Below are 16,559 nucleotides of genomic sequence, written 5' to 3'. Positions count from 1 at the left end.
AATGTGTAACATTGTGACAAAGACTGGTTGAGGTATTTGAATCTTTGGAAGTTCTGCTCAGGAAACTGTATAAACTGAATGATTGAATATGTGCTAGGCTGAGATAGATTTTAGGAAGTCAAGACTTGTGGAGATTAGGCTGGAAAGCGAAATTGAGGCCAAGGTCAAGTTGACTGTAATCGTGTTGAATGGCAGAGTAGTCTTGAGAGTCTGTATGCAAAGAACCTTTAATTGGCATTGGTAACAATACTGCCAAAAATGAACTGAGTTTCAACAGTATAGGGTTACCAATTGTGATACATGTGAACATAAGAACTAGGAGCAGGGGCAGGAGCAGGCCATCTGGCCCTTCGGGCCTGCTCTACCACTCAATAAGGTCTTAGCTAATCTTTTCGGGGACTCAGCTCCACTTACCCGTGTTTTCAGCATATCCCTTAATTCCTTTATTTTTCAAAAAAGTATCCAGCCTAGCTTTTAAAGTGATTACTGAAGTAGCATCAACTCCTTCCCTGGGCAAGGAATTCCATAGATTAACAACCCTCTGGGTGAAGAAGTTCCTTAAACCTGCTTCCTCTAATCTTGAGACCATGCCCTCTTGTCCTAGTCTCACCTACCTTGGAAACATCCTATCTGCTTCTATGTTATTGATTCCCTTCATAATTTTATATGTTTCTATAAGATCCCTCCTCATTCTTCTGAATTCCAATGAATATAATCCCAATCTACTCAGTCTCTCTTCATAATCCAACCCCCTCAACTCCGGAATCAATCTAGTGAACCTCCTCTGCACCCCCTCCAGTGCCAGTACATCCTTTCTCAAGTAAGGAGACCAAATCTGCACACAGTACTCCAGATGTGGCCTCACCAGTGCCTTGTACAGCTTTAATATTACCTCCCTGCATTTAAACTCAACCCCTTTAGCAATGAAGAACAAAATTCCATTTGCCTTCCTAATTACCTGTTGAACCTGCTGACCAACCTCCTGTGATTCATGCACAAGGACACCCAGGTCCCTCTGCATAGCAGCATGCTGCAACTTTTTACCATTCAATTAATAATCTATTTTGTTGTTACTCCGACCAAAATATATTACTTCACATTAGCTAACATTGTACTCCATCTGCCAGACCTTTGCCCATTCACTCAATGTACCTATGTTCCTCTGCAAAGTTTCACAGTCCTCTGCACACATTGCTCTGTCACTCATCTTAGTGTCATCGGCAAACTTTGACACACCACACGTGGTCTCCAACTCCAAATCATCTGTATAAATTGTAAATAATTGTGGTGCCAACAACCGATCCCGGAGGCACACCGCTAGTCACTGATTTCCAACCAGTATAGCACTCATTTATCCCCACTCTTTGTTTCCTGTCAGTCAACCAAACCTCTATCCACGCTAATACTCTACCCCTAACACCATGTATCCTTATCTTATGCAGCAGCCTCATGTGCGGCATCTTGTCAAAAGCCTTTTGGAAGTCTAGGTACACCACATCCACCGGGTCCCCATTGTCCACCTTGCTTGAAATGTCTTCATTAATTCCAAATGATTTGTGAAGCATGACCTGCCCTTCATGAACCCATGCTGTGTCTGTACAATGGGACAATTTCTTTCGTGATGGCCTGCTATTTCTTCTTTGATAATTGACTCAGCATCTTCCCCACTACAGAGGTGAAGCTCACTGGTCTATAATTCCCCCGCTTTTGTCTACTTTCCTTTTTAAACAGTGACATCATATTTGCTATTTTCCAATCTGCTGGGACTGCCCCAGAAATCAATGAGTTTTGGAAACTAATCACCAGTCCATCTGCTATTTCTCCCGCCATTTCTTTTAGTACTCTGGGATGCATTCCATCAGGGCCAGGAGACTTATCTATCCTTAGCTCTATTACCTTATCCAACATTAGCTCTTCCATAATAATAATTGATTCCAGGTCCTCACCTACCTTCATCTCTTCGTCACTTACTGGCGTGTTATTAGTACCTCCACTGTGAACATCGATGCAAAGTACCTGTTCAGTACCTCAGCCATTTCATCATGTCCCATAACTAACTGTTCCTTCTCATCCTCTGAAGGACCAACATTTACTTGAGACACTCTTCTTTGTTTTATGTATTTATAGAAACCTTTGCTATCTGTCTTTATATTCTGTGCTAGTTTTTTTCTCATACTCGATCTTACTTTCCTTTGTTGCTCTTTTTGTGGCTTTCTGTTGCCCTTTAAGGTTTTCCCAATCTCTAGATTCCTGCTGTTTTTGGCCACTTTGTATGTCTTCTCTTTTACTTTGACAGCCTGCCTTATTTCCTTAGACAGGAGAAAGTGAGGTCTGCAGATGCTGGAGATCAGAGATGGAAATGTGTTGCTGGAAAAGCGCAGCAGGTCAGGCAGCATCTAGGGAACAGGAGAATCGACGTTTCGGGCATTAGCCCTTCATGAAGAAGCGTCGATTCTCCTGTTCCCTAGATGCTGCCTGACCTGCTGCGCTTTTCCAGCAACACATTTCCATCTCTTATTTCCTTAGACACCCATGGCAGATTACCCCTCCACTTCCAGTCCTTCCTTCTCACTGGAATATACTTTTGCTGAGCACTTTGAAAAATTGCTTTGAAGGTCCTCCACTCATCATCAACTGTTCCACCATAAAGTCTCTGTTTCCAGTCGACTTTAACCAGGTCCTCCTTCATTCTATCATAGTCCCCTTTATTCAAGCATAGGACCCTGGGATTGGATTTTATCTTCACATTCTCCATCTGTATTCTAAATTCAACCAAACTGTGATCACTCCTTCCAAGACGATCCCTGACTATGAAGTCATTAATTATTACTGTCTCATTACACAGGACCAGATCTAGGATAGCTTGCTCCCCCGTTGGTTCCATTAGATACTGTTCAAGAAAACTTTCACAGGTACACTCAATGAACTCCTCCGCAAGGCTACCCTGACCAAGCTGGATTGACAAATCTACATGCAGATTAAAATTCCCCATAATAGCCGAACCATTTTTGCAGGCATTAGTCATTTCTGCCTGAACTACTGTGCTCTTCCAGCACCACTAATCCAGAACTTAGTCATTTCCTTGTTTATTACTCGCCCCAATGTGATGTTATTATTTGGTGGTCTATAGATTACGCCATCAGTGACATTTTCTTCTTGGAATTCCTCATTTCCACTCAAATGGATTTGACCTCATTCTCCATAGAACCTGTATCATCTCTCAGCACTGCCCTGATGTCATCCTTGAATATCGGAGCTACACCACCTCCCTTGTATTCCTGTCTGTCCTTCTGAATAGTCTGGTATCCCTGGATATTTAATTCCCAGTCATGACCATCCTGTGACCATGTCTCCGTGATGGCTATCAACTCATTTTATTTGCGATGATTTGGGCTGTTAACTCATTAACCTTGTTACAAATGCTGCGAGCATTGAGGTAAAGCGCCTTCATACTAACTTTCTTACTGTCATGATTCACAACATCTCTAATATTTCCTGAGTTATGCTTCATTTTTGCTTCTTTCATAGTCTGCCTTGAACTTAAACCTTTTCATTTATCACCATACTTCCTGTTGCTTTCCCTTTCCCTTCCCCCCCAACAATTCAAGGGATGTACCATACTTTGGTTGTCTGTCTCCTTAAGGGTGCCTTTTGGCTGTTGTACCAAGTGCAGTAGTCCATGTGCTATAGATAGACCCAAAATGCCCTTAGTGAGGGAGTTTCAGGATTTTGACCCAGTGACAGTGAAGGAATGGCTATATATTTCCAAGTCAGGATGGTGACTGGCTAGGAGGGAAACTTGCAGATGGTGTTCCCATGTATCAGCTGTCCTTGTCCTTCTAGAAGGAAGTGGTCGTGGGTTTGGAAGGTGCTATCTAAGGACCCTTGGTGAATTTCTGTTGTGCATCTTGTAGATAGTACACACTGCTGCTACTGAGGTTGGTGGTGGAGCAAGTGAATATTTGTGGGTGTGGTGTTAACCAAGTGAGGTGCTTTGTACTGGTTGGTGTCAAGCTTCTTGTTGTTGGAGCTACTCTCATCTAGCCATGTGGGAGTATTCCATCACACTCCAGGACATCCCAGATGGCCTCCTATTTTAAGGACCACAATTTCTCCTCCCACATGATCATAATGCCCTCCTGTGCATCTCCTCCACTTCCTGCACCTCTGCCCTTGAATCCCCAACCCTCGAACCGCAACAAGGATAGAACTACGATGCTCCTCACCTTCCACCCCACTAATCTCCGGATACAGTGCATTATCCTCCACCATCTCTGCCACCTACAGTCAGACTCCACCCCAAAGATAAATTTTCATCCCCACCCCTATCTGCTTTCCACAGAGACTATTTCCCCCGTGACACCCTCCTTAGGTCCACGCACCCCACCAACCCACCTCCCCTCTCAGCATCTTTCCTTGCTGCAACATGAGGTGTAAAACCTGTACCCACACCACCCCCCTCACCTGCCTCCAAGGGCCCAAAGGATCCTTCTACATCTGGCAGAGATTTGCCTGCACACCCACCTATCTCATCTACTGCGCCCATTGCTCCCGATGTGGTCTGCTCTACATCTGGGAGACAGGACTTCAACTCACAGAATGTTTCAGGGAACATCTCTGGACACATGCATTAAACAAGTCCACCGCCCTGTGGCCAACTACTTCAACTCCCCCTCCCCACTCCCACAAGGACATGCAAGTCCTGGGCTTCCTCCACCGCCAAATATAAGCCACCTGCCAACTGGAGGAAAAACACCTCTTCTTCCACCTTGGGACCCTTCAACCACACAGCATCAACAATTAACTTCGCTAGTTTCCAAATCTCCCTTCCCCCCACCTCATCCTAGATTCAACCCTCCAACTTGGCTCCGCCTTCTAGAAGTGTCCTACCTGTCCATCTTCCTTTCCACCTATCCACTCCACCCATCCCACCAACCTATCACAATTACCCCCCACTTGCACCTACCTATTGCCTTCCCAGCTATTTTCCCCCCAGTCTCACCCATACCCCCCATTTATCTCTCAGCCTCCTTCCCCCTCCATATTCTTGATGAAGGGTTTATGCCTGAAATGCCAACTCTCCTGCGCTTTTCCAGCGCCACATATTTCAACTCTGTTTGTGCCTTGTAAATGCTGGACAGGCTTTGGGGAGTCAGGAAGTGAGCTATATGCTACAGGATTCTTAGCCTCTGGGTCTGCTCAGGAATGAAGGGCTTTTGCCCAAAAAGTCGATTTTTCCTGCTCCTCGGATGCTGCCTGATCTGCTGTGCTTTTCCAGCATCACTCTGATCTCCAGCATCTGCAGTCCTCACTTTCGCCCTGCTCTTGTAGGAGTCTATTTATACGGTCAGTCCAGTTCAGATTGTGGTCAATGGTATCCCCAGATTGTTGATAGTGGGGGGCTTCAGTGATGGTAATGTCATTGACTGTCAAGAGCGATAGTTAGATTGTCTCTTATTGGAGATGTTCATTTCCTGACATTTATGTGGTGTGAATGTTAGTTGCTACTTGTCAGCCCAAGCTTGAATGTTGTTTAGATCTTGCATTTGGACAAGAACTGCATCAGTATCTGAGGAGTCACAAATGGTTTGGAACATTATGCAAACATCAGTGAACTTCTGACCTGATGATGGATAGAAGATCATTGATGAAGTAGCTGAAGATGTTTGGGTCTAGGACAATATTATGAGGAACTCCTGCGGAGATGAACTGGAGCTGAGGTGACTCACCTTCAATAAGCATTTTTCTTTGTGCCAGGTATGACACTAGACAGCAGAGAGTCTTCCAGCTGATTCCCATTGACTCAGACCTTTCTAGGGCTCCTTGTTACCACACTTGGTCAAATATGGTCTTGATGTCAACAACTGTCCCTCTGGAATCCAGCTCTTTTGTCCATGTTTGAGCCAAGGCTGTAATGAGGTCAGGAGCTGAGTGGCCCTGGGGGAACCCAAACTGGGTGTCACTGAGCAGGTGATTGCTGAGCAGGTACTGATTGATAGCTCTGTACTGACACCGTCCATCACTTTATTGATGATTGAGACTGATGAGGCAGTAATTGGCCAAATTTGATTTGTCCTGCTTTTAGTACACAGAACATAACTGGGCAATTATCCACATTGTCAAATCAATATCAGTGTTGTAGACAAACTTGAAAAGCTTGGCTGCGGTGTGACAAGTTCATGCTGCCTCTACATCAGCTCAGGGGGTGGGACCACTTGGTGGTAATCAGCAGGAGGTTTCCTTGCCCATATATGGCCTGATACCATGAGACTCTATGGGCTCTAGAATCAATGTTGAGGATTCTCAAGACAGCTTCTCCTTGATGGTGGATGGTTCTGCTGGATGACCCAGAAGATAGTATACCTGGGACACTGTATGCAAGTTACGATCACATGAGTGTGACTCTGTGATACTATTGCTTATCATGTTTGTGAGACAGCTCTCCCAATTTTGGTACCACCCCCAGATCTTGGTAAGCAGGATATTGCAGGGTTGACAGAATTGTTTTAGCTGTTGTTCTTTCCTGTGCTGAGGTCAATGCCAGGTGATTGACCTAGTTTCATTCCTTTTGCACTGCATTTTACTATTTGACAGAACAGAATGGCTTTTGTGGCCAGCATGGAGGCAGTTATTTATCAATTTTTAGTCTGTCTCAGGCTGTGGACACTGCTGACTGGACCAGAATTTCAGTGTTGAGAGTGTGTTGCTGGAAAAGCACAGCAGGTCAGGCAGCACCCGAGGAGCAGGAAAATCAACATTTCAGGCCGGAGCCCTTCATTAGGAATTTCAACCATTGCTATGGGTCTATAGTTGTATATTAGCCAGCCTAGGTAAGGGAGGCAGATTTCCAACACTAAAAAGGCATTAATGAAACAGATGGATTTTTAAACAACATTAATTTCCATTAGATGAGCTTTTAGTCATAGAAATGTACAGCACAAACAGCCTTCCGTCCAACCTGTCCATGCCAACCAGATATTGCAACCTAATCCAGTCCCATTTGTCAGCACCTGGCCCATATCCCTTCAAACCCTTCTTATTCATATACCCATCCAGATGCCTTTTAAATGTTGCAATTGTACCAGCCTACACCATTTCTTCTGGCAGTTCATTCCATACATGTACCACCCTCTGCATGAAGATATTGTCCCTTAGGTCCCTTTTATATCTTTCCCCTCTCCCCCTAAACCTATGCCCTCTTAGTTCTGAATTCCCCCACCCCAGGGGAAAAGACCTTATCTATTTATCCTATCCATGCCCCTCATAATTTTATAAACCTCCGAGGTACCCATCAGCCTCCAATACCCCAGTGAAAACAGCCCCAGACTATTAAGCCTCTCCCCAGAGCTCCAACTCATGGAAATCTTTTCTGACCCCTTTCAAGTTTCACAAAATCCTTCCGATAGGAAGGAGACCAGAATTGCATGCTATATTCCAGAAGTGGCCTAACCAATGTCCTGTACAGCCACAACATGACCTTCTAATTACTACACTCAGTTGCCTGACCAATAAAGGAAAGCATACCAAACGCCTTCTTCACTATCCTATCTACCTGCGACTCCACTTTCAAGGAGCTATGAACCTGCACTCCAAGGTCTCTTTGTTCAGCAACACTCCCTAGGACCTTACCATTAAGTGTATAAGTCCTGCCTTGATTTGCTTTCACAAAATGCAGCACCTCTCATTTATCTAAAGTAATCTCCATCTGCCACTCCTCAGCCCATTGGCCCATCTGGTCCAGATCCTGTTGTAATCTGAGGTAACCTTCTTTGCTGTCCACTATACCTCTAATTTTTGTGCCAACTACAAATTTACTAACTTTACCTCCTATGTTCTCATCCAAATAATGAATGGGTAAGGTGTTGGAAAAGGTTACAAGAGATAGGATTTATAATAATCTCGAAAGGAATAATTTGATTAGGGACAGTCAACACGGTTTTGTGAAGGTAGGTCATGCCTCACTAACCTTATTGAGTTCTTCGAGAAGGTGACTGAACAGATGGATGAAGGTAAGGCAATTGATGTGGTGTAATTTGATTAGGGACAGTCAACACGGTTTTGTGAGGGTAGGTCATGCCTCACTAACCTTATTGAGTTCTTTGAGAAGGTGACTGAACAGATGGATGAAGGTAAGGCAATTGATGTGGTGTATATGGCCTTCAGTAAGGTGTTTGATAAGGTTCCACACAGTAAGCTATTGCACACATCAGAGTTTCGGGATTGAAGGTGATTTAGCGGTTTGGATCAGAAATTGGCGAGCTGAAAGAAGACAACGGGTGGTGGTAGATGGGAAATGTTCATCCTGGAATTCAGTTACTAGTGGTGTGCCACAAGGATCTGTTTTGGGGCCACTGCTGTTTGACATTTTTATAAAGGATCTGGATGTGGGCATAGAAGGATGGGTTAGTAAATTTGCAGATGACACTAAGATAGGCAGAATTGTGGATAGTGCTGAAAGGTGTTGTGGGTTAGAGGGACATAGATAAGATGCAGAGCTGGGCTGAGAAGAGGCAAATAGAGTTTAATGCAGAAAAGTGTGGAAGAAGTAACAGGAATGCAAAGTACTGGGCTAATGATAAAATTCTTAGTAGCGTAGATGAACAGAGAGATCTCTGTGTCCGGTTGCATAAATCCCTGAAGGTGCCATCCAGGTTGACAGGGTTGTTAAGGAGGCATATAGGGTGTTGCCATTTATTGGTGGGGGTGTGAGTTTCAGAGCCAGGAGGTCATGCTTCACGATACAAGACCTGGTAAAGCTGCACCTGGAGTACTGCGTGCAGTTCTGGTCACCGCATTATAGGAAGGGTGTGTCCCTTAGGATTCCCTTCAACAACTTGCTCATCACCGATGTCAAGCTCACTGGTCTATAATTCCCTGGCTTGTCCTTACCACCTTTCTTAAACAGTGGCACCAAGTTAGCCAACCTCCAGTCTTCTGGCACCTATCCTGTGACTACCGATGATACAAATACCTCAGCAAAAGACCCAGCAATCACTTCTCTAGCTTCCCACAAAATGTTTGGGTACACCTGTCAGGTCATGGGGATTTATCCACATATTAAAAAACTCTACATTATATTGAATTCAAATATCAACGTCTGCTGTGGGGGGATTCAAATGTGGGAGTGTTTTGAATTATGAGCCCAGCTTTATTACCACGATGCCATTGCCTCCCCAATTAAGAGTCCACCACATTCCTTTTGATATATATGTGGCCCAACTGGTAAGGATAGTAGTTATTTTACCTGAATGAGCATGACCAAACTCGATGAATTTCTACAACAATGGTTACATGGTCATCATCAGACTTTTAATTACAGATTTTGTTTTTAATTTTGAACATGAGTCCCTGGGACATGAAAATAAAAGCAACATCCTGAAGTAATCATACTGGACCCAAAACGTTAATTCTTGTTTCTCTCTCCACAGATGCTGCCAGACCTGCTGAGTCTCTCCAGCAGTTTTCATTTTTATCCATCACCTTACTTTGTCTCTGGATTGCTTAACCAGCAACAGTAGCACTACGTTAAAAATCACACAACACCAGGTTATAGTCCAACAGGTTTAATTGGAATCACACTAGCTTTCGGAGTGTTGCTCCTTCATCAGGTGGTAGTGGAGGGCTCAATCCTAACACACAGAATATATAGCAAAAATTAAGTGTGATGTAACTGAAATTATACATTGAAAAATTGATTGTCTGTTAAGCATTTCATCAGTTAGAATACCATGACAGTTTCACTTCTTTCATGTGTAAATCACAAAACCTTTTTTTAAAAAGTTGCATTCTTAGGTTAGCTGTTAACAATGGTGATAGCTAGACAATATGTTGAAGGTGTAGGCCCCCTGTGTTCTGTCTTTGCCATGATGGTTAGATTGATTCTAATCTAAAAAGTGAGGTAATGGAGTTCTACATGAATGTATGCAGTTTTTGAGCAAAGTACAATGTAACCCTGAAAGTACAAATTCACCCCACAAAATATGTGTGCATATGGGTCTTTGTCTGTGTGTGTGTGTGTGTCTGTCTGGGTTGGGGGTTGTGAGTGTGAGAAAGTGTGTGTGTGTGTGTAGTGAGTGCAGAGTGTCTGAAGTCTGAGGGGGTGCATATGGGAGTGTGTGTGTCTGCCTGTGTGCACGTCTGTGTGTGTATATATATGTGTGTGTGTAAAGTGCAATGGTGGTCACCCGTAATGTGACATGAACCCAAGGTCCCGGTTGAGGCCCTCCCTTTGGGTATGGAACTTAGCTATCAGCCTCTGCACGGCCACTTTTCACTGCTGCCTGTCCCAAAGTCTGCCTTGGAGGATGGTCACCCGAAGGATCATCAGTAGCACTACAGTATTGAGAAATAATTACCAACTAAATTTTAAGTTTTAGTTTCATGTAACCTCACTCCCTTGCTAATTTGGCGTGGAGACAATCTTCATTCACCCCACAGGCTCTGATAGCAATCCCTAACCCCATTTCGTGGCCATGTTCATGGGGTTTCACAGTCACCAGTAACTGCCTGCCCAGACTGTTATTTGACAGGAGTTGGGTACATTGAAATGTTTGAATATTGTCCCTTACCTGTTGAATTTCAGTGACTATGTGTCACGTTCCCAGTTCTGCAGCAAATTGGAATTAACATTTCTCAGGATAAGGAGGTTTCTCAGTGAGAGAGGAGATAAAATAAATCAGTGTGAAGGAAACAATACAGTAAATGAACCTTAGATCAGACAGTTCTATTCAAAGAACCACAGTAGATTTACAGTCTCTAGCAGCACATTCTTATGAAATGTTTTCTATTAAAAAGGAAATTGATTTTATAACATCCACACAACGATCTATAATAATCGAAATTGTAACAGCGTCAATTAGGGTTTGTTTAATTTATAGAACTGAACTTTATTTGGAGGCTCGAATGTACGGTTGGGAATTACATTGATATTTGGCCTTCAGTCGGGACTTTTGAAAAGTGCTTTGCAGATTCGGCGGAGTTGTTTATAATTTTATAAAATTCCGGCGGGCCCAGCGTGGAGGTTTAGTGGTACAGATCGGGTCAGTCCGAGGCGGCGGCTGTCTCTCGGCTATCGGGAGAGTTTTCTCCGGCCGCTATGGCCGGGTTTGATTTGTGTGGAATGTGCGGGCTCGGTGCCCCCGGACCATAGGAGCCGCTCGCGCTCCATCCGCGCGCCTCCCGCCCCCGGCCCCGGGGCTCCAGACCCTGACCCCAACCTCCCGGCCCCCGGACACCCATCCACACCTCACCCCGCCACCGGTGACACCGGACAGAGAACACGGCCCCCGGCCCCTGTGGTACCCCCCCCCCCCCGGTACCGGACGTCCATTCCCCCGGAATCGGTGACAGCGGACAGAGTGCAGCCTGCGGCTCCAGCTGGACACAGGACTCCCGCCCCCGGGATAGGCCCGAGACTCCCCGCGCTCTCCGTGAGTCCAAGTTTGATCTGTGGGGGAGGGGTACTCGGGATGGGGTGATAAGGGAGTTTTTGAGGTTCACTATGGGTGCTGCAGCATACAGTCATGGGTAATATTCTGGAACTGATGGGGTGACTGATTCAATGAATTAAATTAGGGACAAAGTTTTTTTTCCCATAGAATCCCTACAGCGGGAAAACTGGCCATTCGACTCTACAATCCACACTGACCCTCTGAAGAGTATCCCACCCAAACTCATGCCTCTACATTTACCCCCAACCTACACATCCCTGAACACTATGGGCAATTTAGCATAGTTAATTCACCTAACATGCATATCTTTGGAATGTGGGAGCAAACCCTGAGGCTGGAATCAAACCCAGGTCCCTGGTGCTGTGAGGCCACACTGCTAACCACTAGGTCAATGTGTCGCTCCAAATTTAGATTAGTTTCCCCTACAGATTTATCTCTCCACCCTGCAGGCACTCTGCCTCTCTTCCTGATGAAGGGCTTTTGCCCAAAACGTCGATTTTCCTGCTCCTCGGATGCTGCCTGAACTGCTGTGCTTTTCCAGCACCACTCTAATCTAGAATCTGGTTTCCAGCATCTGCAGTCCTTGTTTTTACCTAGATTCCCCTACAGTGTAGAAACAAGTCCTTCAGCTCAACAAATCTACATCAACCCTCCAAAGAGTAACCCACCCAGATCCATTTCCCTCTTACTAATGCACCTAACACTATGGGCAATTTAGCATGGCCCATCCATCTGACCTGCACATCTTTGGGTTGTGGGAGAAAACCAGAGCACCCATAGAATGTATAAACTCCACACAGATTGTCACCTGAGGCTGGAGTTGAACCTGGGTCCGTGCTGCTGTGAGGCAGCAGTGCTAACCACTGAACCACCGTGCCACCCCTTGCGAATCTTGGGAAGATAAAAGGGAATGAATGGAGAGTGACCCAGCTAAGATATTTGGAACTGTAAATGATGTATACACACAAGATGCTTCTACTGTAGGACAGGAGGATCAGGATGTTATCAGTATAATAAGAGAAAGTGAGGACTGCAGATGCTGGAGAAGTAAGAGTCAAAAAGACTGGCGTTGGAAAAGTACAGCACATCAAGCAGCATCCAAGGAGCAGGAGAATCGACACTTTGGGCAGAAGCTCTTCATCATTCCTGGTGAAGGGCTTATGCCTGAAACATCAACTGTCTCTCCTTGGATGCTGCTTGACCTGTTGTGCTTTTCTAATGCCTCTCTTTTGGACTCTGTGTTTTTGTCTTCGACTATTATACTGATAACAGAAATTGTTGGAGAACTTTAGCAGGTTAGGCAGAATCTGTTGGGAGAAAGAGTTAACGTTTCAAGACTGATGATTCTTCAGAACCTGGGTGGTTTGGGATTGGTTAGCTTAGTTGGCTGGACAGCTGGTTTGTGATGCAGAGTGACAACGTCACCCCTCACTTGAGGTATGATAGTCCCAAAGTCTGATGGTTATGTCTGGTCTAGAGGACTCATTTTCACTTTATATCTCTTTTGCTGTTTCTCCACCATTTTCAACCCCTTTTCCTTTAGTCTGTCAAAAGTATAATCAATATTAAAAGAAATTTCCAACATCTTTTTAATTCAAATGAAGAGTCCTACTGGACTCAAAATGTTAACTTTTTTTTCTCTAGAGATGCCAGAATTATTGAGTTTCTCCAGAATTCTTTGTTATACTAGCCTTAGAATCCCTACAGTGTGGAAACAGGCCTTTTAGCCCAACCAGTCCACACTAACCCTTTGAAGAGGAACCCACCCAGACTCATTCCCCTACTCTATTGTTTTACATTCACCCCTAACTAATGCACCTAACCTATACATACCTGAAAGCTATGGGCAATTTAGCATGGCAAATTTACTTAACCTGCACATCTTTGGATTGTGGGAGGAAACCAGAGCACCTGGATGAAACCCACTCAGACATGGGGAGAACATGCAAACTCCACATAGACAGTCGCCCAAGACTGGAATTGAACCCCGGTCTCTGGTGCTGTGAGGCAGTAATGTTAACCACTGTGCCACAATGTTAAGGGTCTGTTAGCTTTATAAGATAGTCACTTGTACATCCATTTGGGAAAAATGTCTACCCAGGGAGCAGTGAGAACCTGGGACTTAGTGAGCAATGCCAACCTGTCATGAGCATATAGTGCATTTAGGACAGGCAATGAGTTTTTACTTAGATAGCACCTTTAAAATTGTGGAACATCACAAGTTGTTTTATAGCCGATCAGGTAGATTTTGCTATGCAGTTACTGCTGTTGCATAGGTAGTATGGTAGCCACTTTGTACACAGTGAGATGATAATGGCCAAGTTATCAGTTTTATTCTTGTTGGTTAAGGGGTACATATTGGTCAGAAAATTGAGCATAACTTTCCTGATTTCCTCAGAACAATTACATTCACCTGGGAGGCTAGATGGGGCATTTAGTTTAATATTTCATTGGAAAGTAATTGACATTAGAGTCCCATCGACACTCCTTCAGTCTTGCACTGGAGCATTAACATTGCTGAAATCAAGGGAGTAGGATTTGAACACAGAATTTTCCATGTTCAAAAGTGGCCGTATTACCTATTGAGCCATAGCTAACATGTGGTGTTCACTTGTGATCTTGGGGCTTTCTCAGCTTGAGGCAGAGTATAGTGCAACCACAGCAATTTCCCAAATGTCTTCACTGTTAAAGCAGAAGATTTTAAATGAAAATGCAAACATTCTCCCTAATGTCTTGCTGAAAAATTACAGCTGATGAAAAGCATGGGTACTGTGTTTTCTGTCAGACTTTTTGTTCTTCCCTTTGTTCAGTTCACATGGCACTGTACCACCTCATTGGTCAGAGTTGAAGTTCTTTTCTCTCCCCCTGTCCCCTCTGAATGTTTTTACACTCTACCCATGTCTCTCTTTCTAGTACCTCCTTGCTTCACTGGCTGATTGCACTGCAAATCTTGGTCTAGATCCTCGTGTGTCTGGATTGGGATGTGACCCAATACCTCAGATTACACGAGTGTTGCTGAACAAAAAGACATGGTATTGAAAGTTTCTATCTTTGACTCCGTCAATACAGACGTAAGAATACCCCAATTTTGAAGGGAACACCATTTATATTGCATGAGAAACAGAGTGTTGATTGGTTGCCAGGTAGACTCTGACTGATCAAGATGATGCCATGGAGAATGCACCAGGGAATCGGGTTGTAAATTTGCTCGCTGAGCTGGTATATTTGTTCTCTAATGTTTGATCACAACGCTAGGTAACATTATCAGTGAATCTCCGCTGAAGCGTTGGTGATCTGCCCCACTTGCTATTTATCTGTCTCGGTTTGTTGTGCTAGGGGACATCATTTCCGGTTCTGTTTCTAAGAGGTTGGTAAACTGGGTCCAAATCAATCTGTTTGTTAATGGATTTCCAGTTTGAATGCCAGGCCTCGAGGAATTCCCGTGTGTGTCTTTGTTTAGTTTGTCCCAGGATGGATATGTTATCCCATACGAACTGGTGTCCCTCTTTGTCTGTGCGTATGGATACCAGTGATAGCTCGTCATATCTTTTTGTGGCTAGTTGGTGCTCATGTACCCTTGTAGCTTGCTTCCTGCTCATTTATCCAGTAAAGTGTTTGTTGATGTCCTTTCAGGGTATTTTTGTATATGACCTTTGTTCTGCTGGTTTTTGGAACGGGGTCTTTTAAATTTAATCAGGAGCTATTTCAGTGTGGTGGTAGGTTTGTGGGCTACCATGATGCTGAGAGGCTGGAGTAGTCTGGTCACCATCTCCGCGATGTCCTTGAGTACAGTAGGGTGGATAGGGTCTCTGGGTGTGTTGTGTCTTCCTGTTTATGTCTGTTGTGCAGGAATCGGTGTACTGCGCTTATCAGGTACCTGTTGTTCCTGAATGTGTCGTACGGGTGTTTTTCCTTGGCTTCTCATAGCTCCTGGGTGCTGCATTGTTTTGTGGCTCATTTAAATAATGTCCTAATGCAGCTCCATTTGTGGGTGTTTGGATGATTGCTCCAATAGTTGAATATCTGGTCAGTGTGTGGCTTTCCTGTAGATGCTGGTTTGCAGCTCCCCATTGGCTTTTTGTTCTACTATGCTATCTAGGAAAGGGAGTCTGTTATTGTTCTCATCTTCTTTGGTGAACTTTATTCTGGTAAGAATGCTGTTTATGGGTTTCTTCTAATTTGTTGTGTTTTGTGATGACAAAAGTGTCATCCACATAGCGGACCCAAAGCTTGGGCAGAATCACGGGAAGGGCTGTTTGTGCTAACCTCTGCATTACTGCTTCTGCCAGAAGACCGACCAGTCTAACTGGGACAATACATCCATCCTGGGACAGGCTAATCAAAGACATGCACGGGAATTCCTAGAGACCTGGCATTCAAACTGGAACTCCATTAACAAACGTATAGATGTGGACCCCATTTACCAACTTCTCAGAAACTGAACTGGAAATGATATCACCTACCATAACAAGCCATGACAGATAAATAGTAAACGGGGCAGATCGCTAAACGCTTCAGTGGAGGTTCACTGATGATGTTACCGAGCATGGTGACAAAATATCTGAGAACAAATCTACCAGCTCAGTGAGCAAATTTACAACCTGATCTACAACCTGCACTACCAATCTTCTCCAAAATCTCAAGCACCATGGAATGGTAACCCCAGAACTCTTTGGGCGGCACGGTGGCACAGTGGTTAGTACTGTTGCCTCACAGCGCCAGAGACCCGGGTTCAATTCCCGCCTCAGGCGACTGACTGTGTGGAGTTTGCACATTCTCCCCGTGTCTGCGTGGGTTTCCTCCGGGTGCTCCGGTTTCCTCCCACAATCCAAAAAATGTGCAGGTTAGGCAAATTGGCCATGCTAAATTGCCCGTAGTGTTAGGTGTAGGGGTAATGGGTCTGGGTGGGTTACGCTTCGGTGGGTCGGTGTGGACTTGTTGGGCCGAAGGGCCTGTTTTCACACTGTAAGTAATCTAATCTAATCTAATCTAATCTAAAAACTCTTGTTTAACTGAATACATGCAGTGTGTGGACAAGTTAATGTTGTTTGCAAGGAACCAAATATATATGTAGGTTTCAGCAAGTTTAAGTGAACCACATTGAGAGTT

The 16,559-nt window shown here is 44.5% G+C and overlaps 1 protein-coding gene across 2 annotated transcripts in view; it reads left to right on the top strand.

Annotated features, from left to right (window-relative positions):
• The first annotated feature begins 11,323 nt into the window (after window positions 1–11,323).
• The window catches only part of smarce1 (SWI/SNF related, matrix associated, actin dependent regulator of chromatin, subfamily e, member 1), a 54,085-nt gene continuing 48,849 nt past the window's right edge, over window positions 11,324–16,559 (top strand). For both annotated transcript variants that reach the window (XM_043674717.1, XM_043674714.1), the window contains exon 1: window positions 11,324–11,429. The gene's annotated coding sequence lies outside the window, so the exon portion shown is untranslated. The remainder of the gene's footprint in view (window positions 11,430–16,559) is intronic.

The sequence above is a fragment of the Chiloscyllium plagiosum genome, chromosome 33 (assembly GCF_004010195.1).
Source record: "Chiloscyllium plagiosum isolate BGI_BamShark_2017 chromosome 33, ASM401019v2, whole genome shotgun sequence".
Lineage (NCBI taxonomy): Eukaryota > Metazoa > Chordata > Chondrichthyes > Orectolobiformes > Hemiscylliidae > Chiloscyllium > Chiloscyllium plagiosum.
The sequence above is the reverse complement of the archived record's forward strand: the minus strand, read 5'-3'. Positions and strand labels throughout refer to the sequence as shown.